The sequence below is a fragment of the Rhyacophila brunnea genome, unplaced genomic scaffold, assembly GCF_057557595.1.
Source record: "Rhyacophila brunnea isolate RB1 unplaced genomic scaffold, BYU_Rbru_1.0 scaffold_2, whole genome shotgun sequence".
Lineage (NCBI taxonomy): Eukaryota > Metazoa > Arthropoda > Insecta > Trichoptera > Rhyacophilidae > Rhyacophila > Rhyacophila brunnea.
The window spans coordinates 2,104,319-2,125,958 of NW_028232859.1; the positions used below are offsets into that span (position 1 = coordinate 2,104,319).

General features: G+C 34.0%; 1 protein-coding gene across 2 annotated transcripts in view; it reads left to right on the plus strand.

Annotated features, from left to right (window-relative positions):
- The window catches only part of LOC147071672 (beta-1,4-glucuronyltransferase 1), a 228,342-nt gene that overhangs the window by 54,618 nt on the left and 152,084 nt on the right, over positions 1-21,640 (plus strand). For both annotated transcript variants that reach the window (XM_085946490.1, XM_085946489.1), the window contains exon 2: positions 14,713-14,758. The gene's annotated coding sequence lies outside the window, so the exon portion shown is untranslated. The remainder of the gene's footprint in view (positions 1-14,712; positions 14,759-21,640) is intronic.

Sequence of the window (21,640 nt, forward strand, 5' to 3'; positions counted from 1 at the left end):
GATTAGATAGAACGGATAGGAGTTGTTAATGGCGTAAATATGTACTATACATTTTATTATGTTTTAATTGATAGTTTGAAGTACTTACAGTAAAAACAGATCGATACATAAATCGCTGGATTTTTTTCACCTTGTAAAACAGTGTCCATAATCTGTGAAATCAGGGCATCGAAAATGTTGTTCAAATATTCAAAACCAGTCTTGAAGTAAATAAGTAAGTTGTGAAAATAGTATAAACAATTAAAATAACTAACAAAATTCGTTGTTGGGTAAAATGTATTCCGTATACCACGTCGTTCTACCAATACATACACAATAGTGCATACATTTAATTATACCAATAATTTTCTTCTCCTATTTTGATGACGTACAAAAATATTTCTTTCAAATTGCTTCTTTATCCTTATTTAAAAATATATTTTCAACCACGCTTCAACCGCCCTCACAGTCAGTTAAAAAAAACTCGTGGTTTATAGAATTGAAAACCAGTTCATAAGTATAATCTCAATTCGCCATAAATTGCAAAAGGGTCTGTAGCAGTTGTGGAGAATCTTTCCCACCTTAAAATATTATAGTTAGGTATAATATTATTTTAATTGAAAATTATACAATTTCATCATGGAATTCTAAAATTAGTATCAAACTGATGTTGAAATGTTAGAGATCTATATTGATTACATATCACCAACGTATTTTACAACGCTTTTCTTAGCTAGTATTCTCATTTGTCCGGTGGTTCTTTGTCCGGCACTATTCGCCTAAAAACTCTAAAACATCTTTAAAAAGGGTGAGCCAAAAAAGTTTCGGCAAGTATAATCTAACTAAAAAAATCGAAATTATTGTAAAAAAATCTTTTTTTATTAGTAGATATACTTTTAAAAATCCATAAGCAATCAAGGCACAGATTATTTCGAGCTGCTTCCATAGCTGCTTACCATCTTCGAAGGTTATAGTATAGCTAGATAATATTTTTTCAACATATTTTTCTTCTTCTCGTGCTATCTGAGGTCAACCACCATCCGAGCGATCTGTGCTTTATTATATGCCAACCGAAACAGTTCGGTGGAGCTACACTTTTACCAATCGCGGACATTCTTAAACTAAGAAATTGTATTTGGTATAACGAGTTGTGGAATACTGTAATTTTGTCCTCTCATAATGTGGCTGAAGTACTTTGTACTTTAGGTTTTGATATTACGCAGAATTTCTCGGTCATTGAAAATTCGTTTGAGGACATTAACATGTGTCATCTTGTCAGTCCAAGGAATTTTGAGGATGCGTATATACAGCCACGTTTCGAAAGCCTTAACTTTCCAGTACATATCCTGGTTTCTCGTCCATACCATAGGAAAAGTGTCTAGATACCATTGTTAACTAATCTGAGATTGTGGTGTTTTTTTTTTTTTTTACACATTTATCTACCTTTTTTCAGATAATCTATTTTTTAAGGTCTTTGGGGAAGTTAGTCGTTTGGGGTATGGTACCGTTAGTGTAGCAAAGGACGATTTATTGGTACGAGTGCAGATCCATTAAACTGTTCAGGTGGGTCTATTCTATACACAAGGCTGATTATCGACCGCTAAAGTGATAAATATTATCACTTTATCCTATTTATGTATTGAGGTATTATAATTGTTACAATAAGTTAGCCGTGTTAACAATCAAAACTGTCTATCTCGCTCTAAAGTTAACACAGCCAAGAGAGGTTCTGTTAAAACATAGCACTTATTGTAACGATTACAACTAATTTATTGTAATTGTTACAATAATAAAATAAAAAAATAAGTATTTAATTAATAAAAAAAATGTTACAATAAGTACTAATAATTCGATACAAACCTACCCTAGATAGCTGCCATAGAGGCCGAAAGGCAGTCTTGTGTATAGAATAGACGCGCTGGTAGCATATGGTAAGACAAAGATCGCCCTGGTGGTGGCCGATCTCCGCGAGGAGATGGCACGATGCAAAGAAGAAGTCGTTTGAGATTTCAATAGTTATGTTGTCCGGCACCCCAAGTGAACTGGGCATGACTCGAGAATCCTAAAACACTTGATGCATGTCCAGGACGGAAGAGACTTGTCTTGTTAAGGGACCGATACTTCGCTGGGGAGATAATATGCGGAATGTGTGTGGTGGTGAACAACTGGAGCAGTGGAGGACCGAGCATCGTTTAGGTGCGAAAAATGTATGCAGTAAATGGTGGACGATCGAAGAAGAAAGACATGTTTTTATAAAAATGTACGACGATGTTGGGAGACGGTGGAAAACAATGGTTTAGCTTCAATGTCCTGGTAGCGCATACCAGCCGGACCACATCGCGAAATGACAGTCGTATATAAAGCGTTGTCGGATGGCTAACCTATGTGGCTAGAATGCGACCCGGCGGGTTTGATACAAAGCCTGCAAACTGGTATTACGCGGGTTCGACCATTAGAAACGGAAAAAAAGTCATCATGCTCGGGCAGCCTTGACTTCTTCGCGACATTCGATGCGTCACTGCAGCGAAATGTCACTAACTTCTTGATGGCATTGTGTTTTATTATTCTTCGGCTGTCATAAAATGGCGAGATATAAAGTCAATTTGTGGGCGACTTATTTTGAGGTTTTTCGCCAATAAAGTCCGGGAGCGGATTGGATTAGAATCGTTTGTTTTTATTAATTCACTATGATTCTCTCTCCCAAGGGCACTTTTATTAGAAAGTCTATGTAAACTAAGTCAAACCACACTTAAGTGCGTGGCGACCATAGTCTTGGATATCTGCTCCTGAGACCAAACCAACGTACCAAATGTAGGGTTCGTGATACTCTCGATTAAGACCGAGTGTGGTGCGGGGTGGGTTGGTTTGGATGGATATGACTTGTGTTGAAGGGGCACCTGTAGATATCCCGGTAGGCATTTTGTTGTAAATCGTGAACATGTGCATGTGCACACTCCAAATAATACCTGAAACTGTTGAATGAGATCATAATGTTAAGCAATAATTCCCGACACTATCATATCATATTGGTCTTACATTTTTATTGTCCACCGAGTCGTTCAATATTCGACTATAGGATTCAATTTAACGGCGTTCACTGCAAATGTTACCAAGACGAAGACATACGAGGACTAATATAACGTTATAATCAGATCAGGACCGATATCGTCCACTCATATGAATAATCATCATTTACATGTCCATTTGAGTAGATGAAACCGGCGTTGATCTTAAATAATTTAATATTAAACATAACGTAATACGTATATAATATATATTTTTTTAATTTTAATTGCTACTACATTGGAATTCATTCATTATATTTTTTTCACGTTAACACTTTGTTTTGAAAACTCTTTGTTGGTCTTATGTCTCCGATCACCGTTCCACCCCTGCATATTATGTGAAATGTTTTCACGCATGAGTCCACCACATTACCACATCTTTGCGTAAGTAACGTATTATAACTAGAGTTGGGTATTTCCCGAGAAAATCTCAATCTCCAGATTCGGGATTTCCAGAAAAGAATTTTCGAGATATCGGGAAATAAAAAAACCTGTAAAAATCCTAAAATCAGTGTAAAAACAGACAAATTTCAAAAAAACATGTTTTTTTTATTTATATAAGAAGACAAACAGAATAGAAGTAGGAAAACAAAAATAATTCATAGCATTACTTATTAAAAACTATTAAGAATTTCAAAAAAACACAGACTGTCAATCGCTGCGTTTGACAATCGCCTACGCTTTTGAGACACAAAATTCCCTGATGTTGCAAAAATTGCGCTCATTTTGAGTCGACGTCGGCTTATTGTGTTAAATGTCCCGATTTGTCTTTAAACGTTTTCCACTTTTTTCTTATAGAAAATAGTTTTTTTTTGCAATTAATATTTGATAATAAAGAAATTCCGAATCCCGAGAAAAGATGATGAGGGATTTCCCGAAATGTTAAAAATTTCGATTCTCGAGAGTCGGGAAATTTCCGACACCCAACTCTAATTATAACTATTCATAACGTGATGGATAAAGAGTTATTTTAACATCCTTAAATTCAATTAAACTTATCACATAGTATTTTAGCCCACCACGAAGCAGACGCTAAAACGCTTGAATACATTCGTGGGCGATGGGTTCAAATCACGTGGCTGGTTTTACATTATATTATCATGTCGGCGTTTTCAAGAGATTCAGTATACTTATGATTGATACATCTCATGATGTAAGCGAAACACGTCGTAAAACAGTTTTTATGTACCTACGGTGAATACAAAGTAATGAACACATCGTACAAATCACGTAATTTTTCAATCAATTAGTTATTGAATTCTGTGCATGAACCTAATGGGTTGAACCCGTAGAAAATGAAAGTAGTGAATGCTTATAAATGTGTATTATCTTTGTTAGACGTGTAAAACCAGTTAGTGGAGGGTATTATCAGTGTTGCAAGTTGCAACTGTTATTCACAAAACAAGCTAGATGGCAGAATGAGATGCCAGATTTCCACAAAATAAAAAAATAAATACTAGAAACTAACATTTCAAAAAGAAATAAGTCATATGACGTCGTATTAACAGGATTTTACGAAAAACAAATATTGTTGAAGAATATATTGTTTCACACCTAATAAATAAATCAAACAGCTAAACACCATTTAATGTACAAAATTTGGTCATCAGTATCACTAACATACTTTATTTTATTGGTAAGATATAATGTTCAAAAGAGCAATCATATTATTTTCAAGAAAACCTGGTGTAATATTCTGGCTTATAAGTTGTAAGCTATTGGCGATGTCGAAAAACGCTAGATTTAACACCATATGCCAGATGCAAATTTTACAAGCTAGGTACCTGTTCAAAAATGCTATATATGGCAAGAAAAACGCAAAGTTGGCAACGGTCGTATTATAAATTATACCTACGTCCAGTATTATTGTAATATACGAATACAATACAATACATAATAATGTACGTAGGTATAAAATGAACAACCGTAACTCATCGTTTGTCAACATGGAGTTAGGGTTGGGACTTTTATGCCCCCCATAACGGGGGGGGGGGGGGTCTGACAGTGCTCTAGCCTGGGGTCCGGCGTGGCGGGTCGATCAGTTAAGTGAGATAAACACCCATCACAAATTTCCTCTACTAGTAAAAATAAGTTGCCTGTAGCGCTAGTTCACTTAAAGACTACTCAACATTTATGTGGCTGTACTATACAATTTGATGTGATGTGATTAAGCGATAGTTCACGTGTACAATTTTGTGTGTGTGTCCTGCCAATGGCTATTTATCAAATATGGCGAAGGGTCGCATGTTACTTGGCTACCACAAAAAGGGGTCGCGGTCAGTGCTTTATAATATGATGCCGAGTGCCGACAACTCAATAATTCAAGAGTATTTATTAAAAAAAAAATGCTAAAATACACGGAATTCCTTAATGTTTAATGTTTATGTAACCCTGGGGTTCCGCGGAATACCATTTACAAAACACTACTATAAATAGATCATTACGCTGGCCTGAACCTTAGCGATAGTTAGGGTACCCCGCCAAACATCCCGGCCTGGGGTACCGCTTCAGGATGTGGGGGGGGGGGCATGGGGAGGTTATTATTTTTGAGTTTTACAATACTGCTGATCAGGGTCGGTTTCGTTTACTTCTCTTTTTAAATACAATGCAGCATACCTACATATAATATCGTCACTGTTCTGGCAGAAAACACTAATTCGAAAAAATGACATATTGAGTTAGTTATACCAAAATGTTCCTTATTTCAAACATTACCGTCTGGAAACATTCTTAATAAATAAACAGTCTTTATTTTAAAGTCATCCTTTTTACGATTACTTAATAAACTCACATGATAGACCATTTCAAACATTTTAATAACTTCAAAGTCAAATTACTCAAAACTAGTATTCTCCAGCTAGTGTGTTCTGCCAGAACAGAGACGATATGTTTTATTTTTAAAACTGTGCAATATCAAAATGGTATTATTTTATTATGTTGGCGATCTAGGAAGATGTCTGAACTTCACCTCTTTATAACTACCTGTCACATTTTACAACAGTTTTTTTTAATTTAATGTTTATGTAGATAATTATTAATGCTTCCATATTATTTTTAAAATTTTCTGCGGTCGAGTGATGTAGTTGTCTGAATTGCAAGTCAAACTAAAATGTATAATTTTTTAATTACAATGTATAATGGAATAATGTGATAATTTTCTGGGTTAGGCAACAAAGTTTGGTGGGTGAATCAATAGTCTGTTTAATAATAAATTCAATATTTCGTTATCACAAATTTGTGTACCTATCAAAATTCACGCGCCTTAAATTGTAATGTAGTACTGCGATAATTGATTATTTCCAGACGTTGTAGATTTTTTGATTACTGGCCCTTTGGCAGCGTTATAAAGTTATTTGGAAATAATAGCCCGCTGCCATTCATCTCAGCGTGGTGTTAGTTCGCGTGCAAAGTGAAACGAAGCGGCGAAGGAATGCGACATTCACGCGTCACCCTTTGATGAGCATCGAACCACCATAGAAAGTTGCGTACATAGTCGAGCGGAGAGGTTCTTATTATTCTCTGGGCATAATCCGATACGCTTTTAAGTCGATCTTTAACTTGGTCTTAAAAGTTATTGTCACTGGATAAGGATTTGATTATCTTTACCCAATCGTTTTAAACGTAACAAACAAAAACGAAACATGCTACTCATGTGAATCATTTGCGGTTCAGCATGAATACCGTTTTCAAGATTGCTGTGTTGCTTGCTACACAAAACAATTAACCCAAAATTGCCGGTTAACTTTGAATTTAACATGCTGGGAGGTACATAATAGCGCTTAAAAAAATTACTATCCAAGATATTTTTTAACTTTGGTAGTAATATGACAAGTCTACATATTATAAAAACCTCTAAATTTCAGGATATTAAACGCAGCTTTTTTTTCTATAGTGTAATTGAATTTTAAGTATGTACTGAATTTTTTTATTTTCGGTATTTATTTATTTTTATTTTTCGTATGATGGCAATCTATCATAGAAACGAAACATAAACTTTGTATCTCGTTCGACGCGGACGACACGGCTACCGTTTCCCCGTTAAACGGCTAATAGATACAATTAGCATGTTATTTAAATGAGGTAATTAAAAGGTACGCAGTGATTGTGTTAAACACTATTATACAAAACAAACAACATCTCATTAGACAGTCAGTTCGTCAAGTTATTTAATTTCCGTGCTGTGTTATCGTGTTAACCACTGACAAAACTGGTAGATTTTAGGATCTTAAGTTTCATTATTTAGCGACATTTTATTTTTACTTTGCTTGATCAATTAAGTTCATTTTGTCACCATTTCTTCTTCTGGTACAGCCTGATCCATTTGCAATGATTACTAATTTCCAAGATTATTATAATTGCTCTCGTAATTAATTTTAATCCTTCCTGGTATCCTTGATTGCGTCCTCATATTTTTTATTGGGAGTATATAAGCAGGCGAATATAACAGATGCACTATGCTTATTTTCGATTACAATGCCAACAAAGGCAAACTGTTCTGTAGTAAACTGTACTCGCTTTGTCGCTGCCGTGTGACCAAGGCGACATGTCGCTTGCCATCCGCCTCGCTTTGCTGTGAACACAAAAGTATTCGGTCGATTGGGGGTCCGTATTATGAAATTGCTTTCCCACGTTTCCCTTTGATCTTAATTGGTTTCTTTGATAACAGAACTTGTAACTGATGGGAAAAAGAATTTTCCTCAACTCTACGCCCGAAACATATTTTCTTATTTGGTTGTAAATTTGATTAAAAAGGTTTTTTTTATAAATTTAAATTAATTATACACTAATATAATGACAATCAAACGACTAATTTGGAAAAACTCGAGGGTGTTAATTTTAATTTATCTCAACGATTATTACTGTTAAGAGAATATAATGTTATTAGTGTTAATGGTTGGCTTATCTACCCCATGCTATTTTTTTAAGGTAGGTATTGTGATTTTGATGGAAGAACATATTTTACACACGTGGGTGTATAGTTTAAACATAAATAAATAAACTTAACTCTGTAAGAGTACCCGTTCGAGCACAATTAATAATAATGTTGTTAATTATAATATATACACCTCAGTGGCGAAGGGTGACTTTTTGAAAGAGGTAGGCTGTGGGAGTAACCATGCTTGTCAGGTATATTTACGGGAAATTAGAAGATAACCCAAAATTACTGATGAATAGGTACGCTAAATCGATTCATTGGTTTGTTATAATTAGTTTGTACTAATAAGCAATTGGTTTGAATTACTTATGTATTTTCCTAAACATTTATAAACGTAACATACGCTCAAAATATATTACCTATCATCTTTGAAAATATCCGTTGTTGTGTATATATTATGTTCCATAACAATTTATAATTTAACCCGTGAAACTAGACATTTTAAAATACTCCTATATTTAAAACACAGATTTAGGTAGGTACAATATCAGATATATAAATCGTCTAATGAGTGCACTAATAGATAAATAAAAATCACGAGATAAATTATGTTATATTTTTAACAACAATCAATACGTATTTATGTGATTGAATCCCATAGAAATTATTTTTTAAATTATCTTCTTATTAATTATTTTGAATAAATGTACTCTAGCGACGTAAGCGCTAACGAAACAGCCTGTAGATTTGTATATGGGAAAAGAATGTAAAATTATGACAATTATACGATAGATGTCTGTGATTATATAAATACGTCAATATGAAAATAATAACTATTTTTCTTAGGCTTTAAATAATCGCCTAGTATGGAGTCTTCGCCACTGATACACCTGTTATGTGCACAGCAATAGATGACGAATTCGGTCGGTTAAACCAGTGATTCCCAACCAGACCACTCAAAAACATTAAAACGCAGTAGGTCGGTAACAAATTTACTAAAAACAGTAAGGGTTGACATTTCGAGTATCTTCAAGAGCAGCACTTTACCTTACGTTTACATTTTTGAGTTGGGGTTCCTGGTCAATAATTTCATATATTCGCCTTATTACCAGTGCGATACTATTTATATAATATATCGCTTGTTTGTTGTGTTGTAATTTTAATACACATCTGATTCGATCGAAGAATATTAATATTATACGTTTTTAGTAATTAAAGATTCTAATTTTAAAGAAATCACTTAAATACACATGGAAAAGCCATTTTCTAGAATTGATCAAATTTGTATTCTACTAAAACTTTTTTTAATGATACAGAATGCTACTACATTCTTCTATCTGTTGTATATTCAATACAAATATAGTTTATTAGTTTTAAATTACAGAGTGGACGTTGTATTAACAGATTTTACGAGAAATTGATGATGGTCACTTGCTCAACCTGTCCATGTTCTGGGTCCAAACACACATTGAAAAACTACTTGACAGTTTGCAAGATTCGCAGATCCGAGATTCGAACCCGGGACCGATGACATTATAAGCATGAAGCCCGCTCGGCCATCGTGGGCGTCCAAATTTATTATAAAAAAAATAATTGAATATATTTTATATAGACGAAATGTAAGAGTGCACCATTATTTTTATTGAACATATATAATTTTTAACAACCGCAGAAGCATAATAAAACATCTTAGAAAGATGTTGTATTTTAAATTCAGTTATTATTTGACATCTTTGTAATTTAAATAAAAAATGGCGCCATGTTGTGTCTATATTTTCGTCTCCAGTTAAGTGCGAAAGGCTCTGGTTTTTCATCCGGGGGTTCCATCCGGTTCGATGCCCTGTGAGATTACAATATTTTTAAGCAATTTTATCAAACTGACTACAGCACTGTTTCACTACAACACTACTATCATTGAGCCTGATGTCCTGTTGTAGTGTTAAAAAGAATATATATTTTAGTATAAATTTACTTGTTATCAGAGCGTTGGAGCCGACCCTTTTTTGAGTTGCTTCGCTCCAGCACCGCTCCGGGACCTAATACTTGCTCCGGTTCCGCTCCAGGGTCTGCTCCGCTCCGGGTAAATTTTTTTTAATAAGTATTAGGTATATGTATACAAATATTAAATAATAAGTAGTTTTAAAATAATCGTCATTTTCATTATTAATTCTATTAAAAAAAATTACCGCCAGCAAATCGTCTCTCATTACTTGCTTTTTCTGTCAAAAAAATGAGGTTATTAATCACTCGGCAGTGTTTCCATATTTCAAATAATTCCAGTGTTGCAAAGTGTCAAAATATGATATTTTCATTGGATTTTAGGACGAGCGCTCTGGTTAAGGGGGGACATGCTCGTCGAAGGTCAAAATTGAGTTTTTATTGTATTTTCAAACCATGATCCTGGACACTCCTTAAACGTTGTAAATAATCTATTTATATAATTTTGAAGCCTTATTATCCTTTATAGTTATTTTAAACATTTGATGACTGCATAAAGTATTTTTGTTACATAAAATAGTATTATTTTAAACCTCTCGCTCTAATGTTTTAGAATATAGTCATATTTCGGTACATAACTGTGCAGTGGTGTTAAGATTTTTTACATTTATTAATTTTTAAACGCATTTATAAAACCATTAGCATAATTTATTACGAGATAATTTTTGTAAAATATTCACGATAAAAAATTATATTGATAATCTCTGCGATCCCAAATTTTACAAGAATTAGGCATTTTATTATTCAAAAAATCGGCAAGATTAACACATTTGAAGATAATTCTAAAGATATTTATTATAAGCTATGTCTTTGACCATTCAAGTATGATAAACATCTTATGAATAATGATTGCTTTATAATAATTATTGACCTAAGAATAAGGTAGTGTTTTTTTGAAATACGCCATTTCTTTTGTCATTCCCCAGTGGTTAATCTACAACATACGGCCGTAGCCATAAATTGACAAACTATAATTGAAGTAGTGAGTAAAATGATATTGAAGCGCGTGTTTGAACATGTACCGTTTAAAAAAAAATAAAAAAAAATTCGGTTAGGTACATGTTCAAACACGCGCGTTAACATAATTTTACTCCCTACTTTAATTATAGTTTGTCAATTTATGGCTACGGCCGTATGTTGTAGCTTAACCACTAGGGAATGACAAAAGAAATGGCGTATTTCAAAAAAACACTACCTTATTCTTAGGTCAATAATTATTATAAAGCAATCATTATTCATAAGATGTTTATCACACTTGAATGGTCAAAGACGTAGCTTATAATAAGTATATTTAGAATCATCTTCGAATGTGTTAATCTTGCCGATTTTTTGAATAATAAAATGCCTAATTCTTGTCAAATTTGGCATCACAGAGATTATCAATATAATTTTTTATCGTCAATATTTTACAAAAATTATCTCATAATAAATTATACTAATGGTTTTATAAATGTGTTTAAAAATTAATAAATGTAAAAAATCTTAAGACCACTGCACAGTTATGTACCGAAATATGACTATATTCTAAAACATTAGAGCGAGAGGTTTAAAAGAATACTATTTTATGTAACAAAAATACTTTATGCAGTCATCAAATGTTTAAAATAACTATAAAGGATAATAAGGCTTCAAAATTATATAATTAGATTATCTACAACGTTTAAGGAGTGTCCAGGATCATAGTTTGAAAATACAATAAATACTCAATTTTGACCTTCGACGAGCATGTCCCCCCTTAATATAATATAATGTTTTTGTTAGTTAAGTATTTTTTTTTATTTAACGAATTTACTAATATTTTTTCTGGGATTCTAATAGGTATGTTTCTAAGGTTGTTTCAAATTATGTTTACTACACTTATTGGGGAATTCTTTTTGAAAAAGTTATTTTTCAATATTAAAGACATTAAAACAAAAGCGATTAATTTTTAAGTAGTTATATTTACATTTAAAACTTTCTCATCGTTCGCTTCGATATTATTATAATTACTAAAGTAGAACAAATAAACTTGAAGTAGTACTGTTTATCGGGCTGTGATGTGACATTGGACATATGGCGGTATTGGGATGTTGAATTATCTATGGAAATATTGTCCTACATTTAGCATATCTAAGTAGCTAAGTATAATGTACTTACCGAAACATACGCCTTGAATCGATTGATGGAATATTCTTTTAAAAGCAAATAATGTGTATCATACATTTTGGCCTCTTTCCGTAACCAAATAAGAACAGTTAAACGCGAACCAAATTGAGGTGCATGTCGCGGACTATCACGTGACGTCACAGTAAGCTACGGGAAAATAGTGTGTAATGTCGTTGTTCTTGGTGTTTAAAATGTTATCCGACTGATGGTTTCATCCCTTAGCACATTTTGAACCTTTAAACGAACATTGTCAGTTTGCAAAATCTGCCGAAATCACTAAAACAACATTGAGGTCACATCACGTTGAACTGCACTGCATCGACACCTGCATGACGTTTTGAACGTTTTTATCATGTTTCACATGCCTACACTTTTCGAATGTCATGTCAAAATCACGTTTTTTTGTTTTTAGCGGTTGGCGTTGTGTATTTTCGATAAGAATGTTGTCTATTATCTATGGTCTGCAGGTTGGGTTCTGTTCAAAATATTGTCTATGGATGTCATGCCGCAAGTATTTTAACGTACACACACGTAGAAACTGTTAAAATTAATTGAAATTAGCATGAATAATTAATAATAATTCAAATTACTAATGTATTATACATGTAATGTATATTGTAATATTATATATTGTATATATAATATTATATGATATATATATATATATATATATATTGTATATTGTAATGTATATTACATATGTAATGGAACATTATAGTAGGCACTCTTCATCAGTGTCATTCTTTAGTGAATTTACAGAGATGGCGATGTTTCAAAATATTCTGCAAAATGACGAAACCATACAATAAATTTGTCGCGGCGACAGCGTGACAGTAGGCGACATACATCTCAATTTGATTCGCGCTTTACTGTCAGGAGACCGCATTACGTATGAAAATTTAAGTCGATGCTGGTATCATGCGAATCAAATTACGCTCAGAATCAAGGGTCAGAGCGAAGGGCTGAAAATGATGGGAGATTTGGCGAGAGGAATGGCACTAATTAATTAGTATTTTTTTTATACAGGTCACACAACCGCTTGTGTTGATGGTCACTCATGTAATGACCAGGTGTTTCTTACATGAGAAATGGAATTTTCTGCATTAGATCCAATGAAATCCATATATTGAGCCCGTTTAGTAGAAAAAGCACTGTGTGTAAAAATGTATTTAATGAAATAAAGGGGGGGCGAGGCGCCAAGATTAGATTGTTTTAAAAGGGATGCGTAGTAACGTAAAGTTTGGAAACCACTGGCGTAGACTGTAGAAAGATTCACAGCATCCCTGATGATGAGACATTGGAAGGACCTTACGGCGGATACAGGCGAGTGGAGTCGTTTCCGGGAACCAGCATTGTGCTGTAGTTCCGATGATGAATGAATGAATACATAGTAGTCGAATTAATTATAAGTTATAACCCTTTCGGGTACGGTTATCTCTCACAACGAGTGCCCGTTTCCTGCGGCGGTGACGAAGATTGCCGCTTATCAGAATAATAATTAATACTAAAGTAAAATAGAAATGATTATTTATTCATAGTTAGTAGCGACTACGGCCCAATCAGCTTTAATGGGGTCGTTGCATCCTCTCATCTCTGTGTGTTATAGAATAATTAACGATATCTGGACCCAAGAGGTCGGGTAAGTTAAGATGGAATGTAATATACGCGTATAAGGCACCACTATTGATGGAATTATAAGACATAAATTACGGAAAAATACTTTTGATACAAGTGTGTAGTGATAGCGCATTATCAATAATTTATTCCAGACAATAATTTCTATTAGTGATATCGGAGTTATTTATGTTAACAGCTGTTTCGTCTTATGAACCGCTTCTTCATATATTTTAGCTCCATCTCCGTATAATAAGTTATTCTTCAACATCTTTCGATAGACCAGAAAAATTTAAAAAAAATTGGTCGATAAAACCACCCTGATTTCTAAATATTTTAATTACTTTATTACTCTACTATTATAGCCACTTCATAATTTTAACTTATTAAACTAATTCATTGATGAATGTGATAATAAAAAATAGTCGAAATCTAAAGTGCACAATTACAATCAAAAACATACATTTGACATACTTCTAAGTCGTTGCAATAACCACAAGCATAGTGTTATGTGTAGATATTTTATATTATGCTTATAGGTTCAAGACGTAACGTACGTGTATTTGTCACGTATTTGATTGATTTTTGCGGCACCCAGTTGTCCGTTGTTCCGCAGCTTAATCGGCGGCGTCAAATCGTCATAGACTTGGCAAAACACTATTATCTATTATATTGCCCTATTCATCAATAAATAAACAAAAATAATGACAGGAGTTCCGTTTTTCACTTACTTCACTCGGCCTATTTTTCTAGTAATATATGCGTTTACGGGATGGGCACCTCGGGGAAATGTAGCCCCATAGGTTTAGTGAAGAATATTGGATTAATATTGCTACCCTTATAAAAGAGAAGGGATGTGTGTTTAATATTTATCTACAGTGAATTAAATTCAATGAAAATAAAAACAAAAATTAATGTGTGAAAGTACATATCTACGTTTTTTTGAACAAAAAAAAAACAAGTTATAGGTACCTAGGTACGAAAACAGCTTTGTGAAAGGGGTTTTTTTTTTAATTTAACTATTTTATTTTTCAGATTGCTGTTACTGCCTACAATAATAACTACTAATGACATTGTGAAGGTAAGACTTTTTGATATTATTCATAGATTAAAATATAATATTATTTCTTTTATCATCATATTCCTCACAAACACTTACACAGGCAATTAGTGTTTTTAATGCCGTCTATAAGAATTATGTGAATCACTATTCATTAGTTATATATCTGGGTATTTTGATGTTGGATTAAGGGATAAACACGTATTTGACATATATTTATAGATTGCATGCTTCCATACAAGGCCTGAACAAAAACGAACCGTAAGTGCGAGTGAGAAAGCATCATCATCATCAGGGGCGCGACAACCCGGCGTGGGTCCTGGCCTCCTCCAACAGCTCCCTCCACCTGTCCCTATCCAGTGTGGCTTTCCAATTTGGTACCTCCAGAATACGGCAGTCACTGGCAGCTCCATCTAACCAGCGAATCTTTGGCCTTCCTCTTCTTCTACGTCATATTGGATTGCTGGACATCACTCTCTTTGCCGGTTCATTGTCATTCATACGGTGCACATGACCTAGCCATCGCAGTCTCCCAATCTTAATTGATTGAACTGCGCTGCAATCTTCGTACAGTCCGTAGAGCTCAGCATTATATCTTCTCCTCCAATTGGTGCCATCCCTGATTGGTCCATATATACGGCGGAGAAATTTTTTTTCAAAGATGTTCAGGGCTCGTTCATTTCGCAGAGTTAATGTCCAGGTTTCTGATGCGTAGGTGAGCACTGGCTTTACAAGTGTTTTGTAAAGAGTGCTTTTAGTTCGACGAGATATTAAGCGGGACTTAAAATGTCTTAACAGACCAAAGTAGCATTTATTCGCAGACATGATTCTCTTGTTGATTTCTTCTGTAATATCATTATGTCGAGTTACAAGAGATCCAAGGTATATGAAACTGTCGACCGTATCAAACTTGTATGCACCAATATCTAACTTTGGTGCGACTTCTCGTGGTGTGACATAGACAGGCATGTATTTAGTTTTTGCCTCGTTTATTTGTAAACCCATTCTTTTGGCAGAGGCTTCTAGTGCTGTGAATGCCTTTTTCAGCGCCAATTCTGATATGGCAATGATGTCGATATCATCGGGATACGCCAGCAGCTGCCTTGCCGCTGCCACGGGCATCAATCTTTGCATCCCGTATCGCCTTTTCTAGCGCAATATTGAAAAGAAGGCATGCCAGAGCGTCACCTTGCCTTAGGCCATTCAGTGATACAAATGGCTCGGATATTTCCGCTTGAAGCTTTACCTGGCATTGTACTGGTGTCTTTGTCATCTCTACAAGTTTAATTATTTTCGTCGCAATTTCGCATTGCTTCGTATAGCCGGTATCGATTAATGCTATCATAAGCTGCCTTAAAATCGATGAATAGGTGATACGTGTTAATATTGAATTCAGTGGTCTTTTCTAGAATCTGCCTTAGAGTGAATATTTGAGTAACACATGATCTCCCTCGTCGAAAGCCTCCTTGGTAGTGCCCGAGTATTCCTTCTACAATGGGTTCCAGCCGCTGGAATATCAGAATCGACAACAGTTTATATGCAGAGTTAAGGAGTGTCACCCCTCTGTAGTTACTACATTCTAGTTGGTCTCCTTTCTTGTGCAGGGGACAAATCAGCCCATCCTTCCACTCTTCCGGCATCTTTTCTGAAGTCCATACTTGGTGGATTAGGCTATGTAAATGTTTGAGCAGGCTTTTTCCCCCACATTTTATTAATTCACTCTGGAGGTTATCTATTCCAGGCGATTTGTTTGTTTTTAACCTTGACATGGCACCTTTTACCTCATTTAATGTCGGTGGTTTTTCGTTATCATCCATGCCACTTTGTACTGATTCCTGGTCATGAGTATTAATGTTAGTGTTGCCGGCATCATTATGGGGGGTATTTAAATGTTGATCAAAGAAACCCACCCACCGGGCAAGAATACGGTGCTTTTCTGAGTATCATGCCATTGTCATCCTTGCACATTGTGACACGAGGCTTGAAACCCTTCCTAACGCGAGTGAGAAAGCAGGCACCTAATATTATATGCAATATGCGTTAAAATAAGATAGAATTTCTACGGCTGAATTTAAAAAATTTGTACGCATCGCCGGTAAATATTGGTTTGAATGACTCCATTCATTCAAAAACTGCGAGCACGTATTGCTGAAATTTATTGTTTTTGTATTTAATTTAAAGTTTGTGTCAGATAATTTAATAGAACATTTATGGTTAACTATATTGTGTTTAAATTTAGTTGCCCTACTGAGAAGCATCATGACTGTATAACGTTTCATAGTTATGTGAATTATAATAAAATTGAGGTTCTACTGTGCGTTATATGCAAGAAATATGGCTTGATATAGCTCAACAATACACACTCTCTCTATATTATTACTCTGAGCTTCCATATATAAAATATGGAAGCGTATAACCTATTTTATCGTCAATCACACCATTGGTAACAAAGATAGTGTAATGATTCAAACCATACGTATTTTCTGACGTCACAGTTTTCTGGATAATATTATTCCTTATGGTTCAAATAGACTATATGACGATCGGGCACATATATGCTAAGAGCGTTTTAGTGTCTATGATCAAATCTATGCCATTCCGACATTTATACATACATATTGTATGACAGCTATGACATTGTATTTACACTCTGTGACACCCTGTGACACAGGACGCCAACATAAGAAACGGGTTTTTCGGCATTTATATGACCGATTGTCATAGAGTCTATTTGAGCCATTAGTATCAGTTAGCCGTTTGTAACTTACATCAAATGGATATACAGAAAAAAGTCAAAAATATGTACATTGTTTGATGGTTATATAGCCGTTGTATTTGGTGTCCAGAACAATATTCGCTAATAATAATAAAATTCTTCGTCGCATATAGTAAGTACATGTAAATTCTTTCATTGGTTATAATAGAAATTTTACGGATTGTTTTGCATTTCTTCACAGTCACAGCTTTGTCGAGTACATTTCTATTTTTTCAATGATATTTAAAATTTGTTACATTATTATGTAAATCCTGTTTTGTTGTGTAAATGTGTAATTGTGTAGGTATATATACCTAAGTATCGTTAAGAGATAACATGATTTGAAAGTGTAGTTTGTATAGTACCCAATTGCAGTTTAGTTACTTAATGCATTGCCTACCTACATGTATATAACTTTTTTGTTTGCCGTTTTATAACATTCTTATAAATTCATAAGTAGATATGTGTATCTATAAAGTGTTGGTAATACTTTATGAAAAATATTTTGTTTATCAATATACTTACGCGGCGAAGAATTTTCCATGCGATGAATTTTGCACAGTAAAAATAAAATTGTGAGCAAAGAATGTTCTTTTGCCCGTTTTATTTAAGTACAATTTGAAATTAGTACCTGCAAGTTATTCTGTAACCGTTTCATAATCATGGCCCTCTTTCCATTGCAGTAATAATTAGATTGTTGAACCTAGTATTTTAACATAATAATGGTTTCGAAACGGAAATACCTTCCTACAAGTAAATAAAACTAAGTAAATGCAGAGCAATCCACCATAATCTTGTTCTAAATACAATTTCACAATGCCTACTGCGGAGTTCTTTCATTGGATGCCTACTGACACCTCCCCGTTTCTTGAGCAACTGTTGCTAGAATAACGATACCTACCTTTGTAAGATGTGCATAATTATTGTTTTATTACGGCTGCATCGCGCCATTGTGTATAGGTGGTCAGAGGATCATGGTGCAGCCACGTGTTTATTATGTTGTATGAAATAGTTCAATTTGTATGTAATTTTAGTATTAGTTGAGTCTATAATTCTAGTGGCCAGCTTGAGTAGTATGTAGTGCTGTTTATAACTGTATATATATATGACTAGCGTATTTGTATATTGTTAATAGAGGTAATTGTGTTCAAATGCACATATTGTAGTATATCTCCTGTGTTTTTGTTGTTGTAAGTTTGTTTTTTTGTTGTTGTCTCAAGAACCTGAATTTTGCGTAGATTTCCATTTTACACTAGGCAGTCAAATAATAATTACTTTGGATAATGTCATTCTTTGTCCTCGTGCATGATGTTTGCATTTCGGGTGGTTTAGACGTCAGCTAGCTTTCTCGGACTCGGCTAAACCTCTCTTAATATTCCGTGACTTGTATGACGTGTGAATTATTTAGATTTGTTTAGAGTTGTCGGCACAGCTGTTGTGCCCTCATTAGTTGGCCATTCGATATGATTAGCGTGTTATTTAAATGAACTCATTAAATAGTAATTAAATGCTATGTACAGACAATTTTACAGAATATAAAAGAAATACTTCTTTTAACCAACAAAGAAACTGGCGGCGAGTTAAAATATTTGCCACTTACGATAGTCATGATTTATTACCAGCATTGCTGTCCTATTCTATTAACGTGTATAAATATTGAAACATACAATGGATTTTTTTATAATTTTGAAAAATAAATCCTACCTCATTGCAATGTGCATATAGCTTATCGACGTTTGGCTATTTTGGCTACAATAAGTGCTATGTTTTAACAGCACCTCTCTTGGCTGTGATACATTTTAGACTGAGATAGACAGTTTTGACAGTTCAGACGGCGAACGTGTTGTAATTGTTACAATAAGTGTTAATATGTCGATACTTTGCTACCCTAGTTAGCTGCCATAAAGGCCGAAAGCAGTCTTGTGTATAGAATAGATGCGCTGATTTGACAATATTGACATTTACAGGAGTGCTATAAACTGTGTTATATGCACAGATGTTATGAATTACTGTGAATTGTTTTTTGCACAGAACAGAATATAGTAAATATGATTCCGATAGGTTATATACTAATACAGTAAATTTTGAAGCAGGGTTTTGAATGTGTGAGTGTCCTACGAAAAAGAACCACGCATTATAGACGTGCAATAGTGTGTGTAATACACCAATATTAAATGAGCGTCGATGCGTAAACCGAGAGCAGTTATCGGTATTCGACGTAGGACGTGTTCTTGACACGTGTTTAAATTTATCCCGTATTCTTCCTTACTCGAGATCGCTTCTCCTTACTCGTTAGGTATTTCAATTCCCATTATTGCCTGGATTTTTGTAATCCTGCGCGTTATTTTATTTATCTGAATAACAGGAATTGATCATCATCGAGTGTTTTTGGTATGGAATTATTGCTGTTTTTATAATTAATAACTATATAATTATATATATTTTTTTTTTAATATTTTGTAAGTCAATATAAAAAACCATTTTGACAAAATTCAAAAAATTCAAGTCGGAGATTATAATAATATCTAAGGTTGTGTACTTTAATAAGTCAATGAATATTATGCAGCTATTATCGAGACGCCGAGCGGCCGATTTAATGAGGGCCGCATTTAGTAAATAGTTTCCGAGATGGCCCTCGGCTGCGGGGTTTTTTTTTTGTTTTTTTTGGGAATGTTTTTCGAAATAATTGCCGCAATGAGAGGCAATGATTGAGTTTCACACTCACGGCTCACCTCGGGGTCTCCGCAAATAAATAAATAATTAGACCCGTTAAAAAAAACAAAATACCAAAATTGTCTTGTGCAATTTCATTGGCGGCATTACATTTATTGCCGTTTCTGAGGCTAATGATTCAGTTGACGGTGTAATTATTGTAATTCGTATAACGGTTTACTGAAGAATTGCTGTAATGTAATCTTAGTTTTTTTTTCGAATTTTTGACCCAAGATTTAAAGGATTCGACACGCTAACAAAAAATAATTCTAATATTATGGCGCATCTGTAAATATATTTTGCATTAGATTGACTTATCGTTTACTTACGCACGTTATATCTTCAATATAATTTTTCGATTACTTTTTTAAAAACGTTTTTTACAAGCTTTTGCAAATTCTTGCGGATTCCGGACACGCGTACACGGATAATCGGACAAACTCACTGCGATAATAAAGAAAACGAATAAATCACAATGACATAACAAAACAATATCTAGAATCTATAGGTAGTCAACCTTTTTATATTATAAAGTTGGGAAGTAACTTTACTTTATAGAATTTATAAAGCAGAGTTACAGCAAGTTAAAGCATCTAATAATAATTACTTACCAAATACTTTATGTTAGACTTTCGGTAAGTTTGGCACAATAAATGACATAACAAAACAATATCTAGAATCTAGAGGTAGTCAACCTTTATATATTATAAAGTAGGGAAGTAACTTTACTTTATAAAATTTATAAAGCAGAGTTACAGCAATTTAAAGCATATAATAATAATTACTTACCAAATAGGTACTTTATGTCAGACTTTCGGTAAGTTTGGCACAATAAAACTTTATAAAACAACTTACTGTAGTTAAATCTATCTATTTATTTATACTTTACATGCATGCATGCAGTCTGATGATATTACAGTTAATTAATTAAATTATTTATGAGATCTCTGAGGCTGATGCTGCGAAATGTAATAGGTACTAGATTGAGGTAGGGAAAGGTATCAATAAACTGAATGTAATTTTCCACATATTTGGATATAAATGTTTTTAAAACCCTTACCGACCACCATGAAAGCTGGAACGCCCACTAGTGGGCAGTAGGGACCAGGTCGACTACCCCTGAAGATGATCTAAGTACCTGTACTTATGTATTGACCAGTGGCGAAGGGTGACTTTTGGAAAGAGGTAGGCTGTGGAGATATGATAAAAAGAGCACACTTGTCAGGTATACTTACGAGAATAGTACGATATTTACTACTAATGAATAGGCACACACTAATAAATGATAACGACACACTAATTCAATGAAACTTCAAAAACTCATTGACGACATAAAAATGAGCGATGTGTTTAAATTACGTATTTTTCAAAACATGTATACCCATCAAAAATCATTAGATAAAATTTATTTTTATTTTTAAAAACAATCTATACTT